Raw genomic sequence first — 6,066 nt, 5'->3', positions numbered from 1 at the left:
TCTTAAACCCTGGAACAAATGACTGAGGTGCCTATTTGACATATCAAAGTGGGCCTGGTCTCCAGGTTCTCTCAGCATCCCTCAGCCCCTACCTGTTATAGGATCCTTGCATACCCTGCTCCTACACTGAACTCTCTAGCCAGATGGTGGTAGTGGGGAATGGGTGGCTGGGTTGGGCTGTTCTTACCTATATAATCCAACCATTTTGGTTACCCACCCCTTTTGTCCCTTTGCCCTCTTGGGTGTTGTACCTTGTTTCCCCTTGTAGTGGTTTGAATATATTTGGCTCAGGGAGTGGCACTATTTGAAGGTGTGGCCTTGGAGTAGGTGTGTCACTGTGGGTGTGGCTTTAAGACTCTCACCCTAACTGCCTGGAAGTCAGTATTCTGCTAGCAACCTTCAGATGAAGATGTAGAACTCTCAGCTCCTCCTGCACCATGCCTACCTGGATGCTGCCATGATCTCACCTTGATGATACAGGACTGAACCACTGAACCTTTAAGCTGGTCCCCATTAAATGTCGTTCTTTTAAGAGTTGCCTTGGTCATGGTGTCTGTATACATCAGTAAAACACTAACTAAGGCAGATATATAATTAACATTTTTAGTTTTATATTTTTTTGCTAACTTGATTATGTGTTTCTTGAACATCAACTTCATAGATGTCAATGGCCTGTGGAAACATCAAAATATTACTGTTGACTCTTTCTCTAAAGAACCAGTCCAGGGATGAAAGTTAACGTTCCTCTCCTTGACTCTGGCCAGTCCACATGACTTCCCTGACGTGGCATTTATATCATAGAAGGTCCACAGTTTCCTTCCAGTCCCACTACACTAAAAGATCTTGACCCCAATAGACATGTTAAGAGGAAAACCAAGCAGCCACAAGGAGAGGCCTTGTCTGAAAGGCCATGAGATCTCCAACTGTTTGTCCACCATAAGAGTCAGCCATCTTGGAAATGGCTCCTTCCTATTCCGATGAGCTGCTTTGTTCAATAGAACATAGATAATACTGTTCAATAGAGCACAGAATGCTAGCCCTGCTGAGCCCTCCCCAAAATATGAATTTCTACATGTATAAGCAATTTTCCATAATCACTACTTTTTTTTTACAACCAGCCAGGGAGGGATGCGGGGAGAAGGAGGGGGGTGTTTACCATACTACTTAACACATGGTTAGAATAGACAGGATGAAGCACTTGTTTAACACCTGCTTTATGAAACAATGACGACATAGGCACCAGCTATGATGCTGTGTCCTTTGGCACACAGTCAAGGAACTCACTGCTGAAAACCCCCCTCACAAGTTCTCTGACTCTTAGCAGGCTATTAGGAAAGCAATGTGCACCTGGCTTGGTATAAGACAGACCAAGGTCAAAGCTGGGTTCTGCTAGTCATCAGCAAGTGATTCACACTTGAACGGAAAAAATAATAATAAAGAAAGGATATGTCTGCCCCTAGGTGTGGTAGAGAAGAATGTTTATTGTAGATAAAAGGGAGAGCATAGCCGGAGGCAGAGATTTCTAAGAGTCCAGAATGAACATAATCTGACTGAGCTGAGCCATGTGAGCCATTCTGTTCATTTCTGAGCTGAGCCATTCTGTTCATTTTCTTGAACACGATGTGACTTCACACTTTTCTATGGGTAAATAACACTCCATTGTATTTATATGGTGCATGTTCAATAAACACGTACCATATAATAAACAACTCAACAGCTTCAGGAAGTCCTAGAAACTGACTAGATTCATCAGGCCCCCACCCTTTCCAAGCTGATATAAGCTGTAAAAATAGTGGAGAGACTCTTTGACCTATTGAGTTACCTGCAAGTTGTACATGTAGTGAGCTTTTAGGGTTCCAGCTTTTTTCAAGCGGTCATCCTTGTAAATAAAAGCTTTTGGTGATGCAGCTGGCTTTGAATCATCGTTGCTAGTGTAGGGAATCCTCACCCACACTTCCATAAGTGTGGACTTTTGCTGCACCTTTATTCTGGTCTGTTGTTGGTTCCCTGTGTGGGATGAGTGAACATTTGTTTACATCTCCCCAGGGATAGTATCACTCAACGAATCCCACACAACACTTAATTTTTAAAATTAATTAATTAAATGAGTAGGAATGTTTTGCCCACATGTATTGTACAACCTGTGTTTCATGGAGGCCAGAAGAGGTCACCAGATCTCCTGAGACCAGCGTCACAGACAGCTGTGAACAGCTACATGGGTGGTGGGAATCAAATTCAGGTCCTCCACAGAGAAGCCAGTGTTCTTAAATGCTGAGCTATCTCTTCAGTCCACATAGCACTTTTTCTTAAAAAGCAAGTTGCATATTTCTAATACATAATAGCTCAGAATAAATTTTGCACCACAAAATGGAGAAATGAGACTATAATAAGTCTGAAAGCCATCAAGAAAAGCAGAAAACCATCCGTATCTGGCACCTAGGGCTTAAGATCAACTCATCTGGGCTCCAACATTCCTGCCTCTTCAGCCCTGCCTGCTGAAGCTCACATAGACTATTTCTTGAACCAGTTTCACTGTGTGTCTGAAGTTCTTCTCAGTGGCTATCCAATGGTTCTGAATTTCTAGCATCTTATGGTTTCTACTGGGGATTAGACTTGATCTTCCCAGATTTGAGCAACTGCATCTCACATCCATCTTGCAGGAAATCTTACCTGAATACACAGTGCTTAGCCGCAGAGGTTTTCTGGAATTTTGATGTAAATCTTCACTATTGCCACATTGAAGCTGCTAAGTTCTGCTGCCAGCTGGAGATATAACCTGGATTTCTTGGACCACAACTGCTGTGACCTCTACGTGACTTTGAGGTTAATCCCTCTAAGTGGCCATTTTGCAGTAGGGAATCCCTTCAGCAATATTCCTCACATATATGTGTGTGTATGTGTGTGTGTGTGTGTGTGTGTGAATTAATGAATTAATTAACTATGGCACACACGAGAAGGTCATAAGACAACATTGAGGTGTTAGCTCTGTCCATCCAACATGGGATCAGACATCAGGCCACTGAGCCACTTCACTGGCCCATGGATATATTGGAACCATTTATGGTTGGAGCCTTGTGGTAGGACATATCTTGTGGGGCCTAATGCAAAGCTGGGTGTTTCAGCTGCCCTTCTGTGTAAGCTGGAGTCCTAAATGTGTAGGTTCCAACAGATGTGCTGGCAAGAAACTGCAAGCAAAATGGAGAAGAACAAACACATCCTTATGTAGGCCTCCAGTAGAAGGTGTGGCCCAGATTAAAGGTGTGAACCACAACACCTGGATTTGGATCTTGCTCTGTCCCAGGCTGGCCTTGAACTCAAAGATCTGCTTTTCTCTGTCTCCTGGAATTAAAGGTGTATAGTACCGTACCTGGGCCTAAGCTTTTCATGGCAACTATGCTTCAAGACCTGGACCACAGATATGCCCTCCATTTCTGGGTTGTAGTTCATTCCAGATGAAGTCAAATTGACAACCAGGAATAGCCATTGCACCTAGATAGTTTCCAAATAATTGAGACAAGGACCTATTGATTTATCCAACAAGCTTTAAGCACAGTAACACTGAGCAGATATTCCTAGACCTCTGTGCTATCTTAGCTATTTCCCAGTCGTATGTCCTGAGTTACTTGTATTTAGTCTCGTCTTGGCTCACTTTGCTATAACTCTCTGTCCTCATGGAGAACTCCCTTGGTGATTTTTCCTCATGGCAGCCATCTTCTTCCCCTACTGCCATGGACTGGCCTCAGTCAGCCTCCCTCAATCAGCAGGAAATTAGGGTTCCGGACAGGTGGGCAAGGAGTTGGCGATGAAAAGGGTGACAAACAGACATGGACACAGAGGAGTGCTGCATCTGGATGTAATTTTGTCAAAGTTAGCATTAGTTTTATATAATACAGAAAACAAAGGAGTAGGGTGTCACAGCAGGCAAGGTACATTGAAGTTATCTGACACAAAACAGAGAACCTGTGTCAGAGAGCCTTCAAAGGGCTGACAGGAACCAGGCAATGTTTACAGTTAAGAATTAAAAGCAGCCCTGCCTAGAGTCAGCTAATGACAGGGACCAGGGGAGGATTTCACACCCTAGTCACATTTTATGCGATTCCTTTGAGCCTTGTGAAAGCTTGCACCAGTTCTGCTCCAGCAGACCTTTTCATGAATAATGCAATACTGTAGTTCCTCCTAAGTATCTGTAGGGAATCTCCATTTATCAGAAGAGCTCACCAACTTTCTTCTAATATGCAATGTAGTCTGCCATACCTGACTGTAATGAAGAGTCTAAGTATACTTTGCTAAGCTTGCCCTGAGATTTCTAACTCTTATCCAGTAAAATACTAGAAGAAAGCATGCAAGACCCTCCACAATATCGCAGGGACAAATCTGGGGCATTCTAGCTATGGGAATGCCAAGGTTCCAGGAGGCACAAATCTGGGGCATTCTAGCTATGGGAATGCCAAGGTTCCAGGAGGCTAAGTGTCTGTGAAACTCTTTGCCTCGGGACTGCTTCCAGGCTTTCTAGGCCTGTCACATGAGTCACTACTGGAGTAGATGTAGCACCCTACCTCATGACCCTTCTTTTCCTGAACCTCTGTCCCAGTGAACTCCTTCTACCTCACTCTTCTCCCCAGTACCCTTAACTGGGATCAGAAGTCCAGTCTTTCTATGTCCAGCCTTTCATTAACCATTTAGAGATAATTGGGGAGCACTCTTTACATCGCATTTATACAGGAGATTCTTCAATATTCATGACACTGTCATGTCCTGACTTGTAGGCGTAATGTTATTATACCCTGTGTAAAGATTATTCTTGTATTATTCAGATGCTGACTTCTGTGTTCCTATGTCTGGCTGCAATCCTTATTCTGAGAACTTCCTGCCTCAGCATCACGTAAACATTGCTTCCTAATTATTCCCTGATTGGTCAATAAAGAAGTTGACCAGCCAGTGCCTGAGAAGAGGAGAGAATAGGACCGAATTTCCTTACAGGTAGGGAAGGGGAAAGAAGAGAGAGAAAGTGGGGATTAGTCACAGGAAGAGAGTCCAGGAGACATCATGAGAAAACATCTGGAGCCCAGAGAGCCAGATTAGTAATAAAATGCAAGTATCTCAGGAATTTTGTTTGGAAGGTAGCCAGACTAGTTTAGAGGATTAAAATGGATTTAACACTGCTCAGTTGTTGAGCTCTTAAAGCTTGTTACATAAATATAACAGTTTAGTCTCAGTTATTTGGGAGCTAGCTGGGTTAAGAGGAAAACTGCAGCGCATTTCAGAAAGCCACTAACACAGAAATAAATCTCCGGGCACAGAAATCCGCATCTGAATACGCTGCACAAGACCGTACGCCAGCATTTCTCTAAACTCAGCTTCTCAGAACACGGCAGAGCATAGCCAGATTCTTTGACAAATGTCTTACTCTTCATTTCACTAAATGTGTTTTGCCTCCATGTGTGTCTGTGTACCACATTCATGTCTGCTGCCTGTGGAAGTCAGAAGGGGGCACTGGATCTCCAAGAACTGGCGTTATAGTCAGTTGTGAACTGCCATATGGGTGCTGGGAAGAACAACCAGTGCTCTTAACCATAGAGCCATCTCTCCAGCCCTGTAGCACGATTCTTTGTCATGTTACAACAGGAATGACCTCCAGCTCAGTTCCCAAGAGAGTCTGATCCCTGCTGAAACCTCATGAGCTGAGCTTTCACTGTCCACATATCAGCACTCTAGTGTCCAAACTCCTACCATCTTGGTGCCCCCCCCCCCGCCTCCTTACTTACCATATTCTAGAACTTTTCTAGATGGAAGTTCAAAATGCCTCCTCATCCCTCTTGCAAACCAGGCCCAAAGCCTGTGAACCACACAGTCATATTTATCACAGCACTGACTTTGTTCTCAACACCAGTTTTGCATATTGATTACTTTTACTGTGACAAATACCCAATGAAGGCAACTTCAGGAAGGATGAGATATATCTACAGTTCAAGCGTACAGACCTTCATGGTGAGGAAGTTCTGGTATCTGAACTAAGCACATAGGGAGAGGGATAAATGCTGTTTTTCATCTTGCTTCTTCCTTTTA

The sequence above is a fragment of the Mus caroli genome, unplaced genomic scaffold (genome assembly GCF_978045245.1).
Source record: "Mus caroli unplaced genomic scaffold, Mus_caroli_1 scaffold_18, whole genome shotgun sequence".
Classification (NCBI taxonomy): domain Eukaryota; kingdom Metazoa; phylum Chordata; class Mammalia; order Rodentia; family Muridae; genus Mus; species Mus caroli.
The sequence above is the reverse complement of the archived record's forward strand: the minus strand, read 5'-3'. Positions refer to the sequence as shown.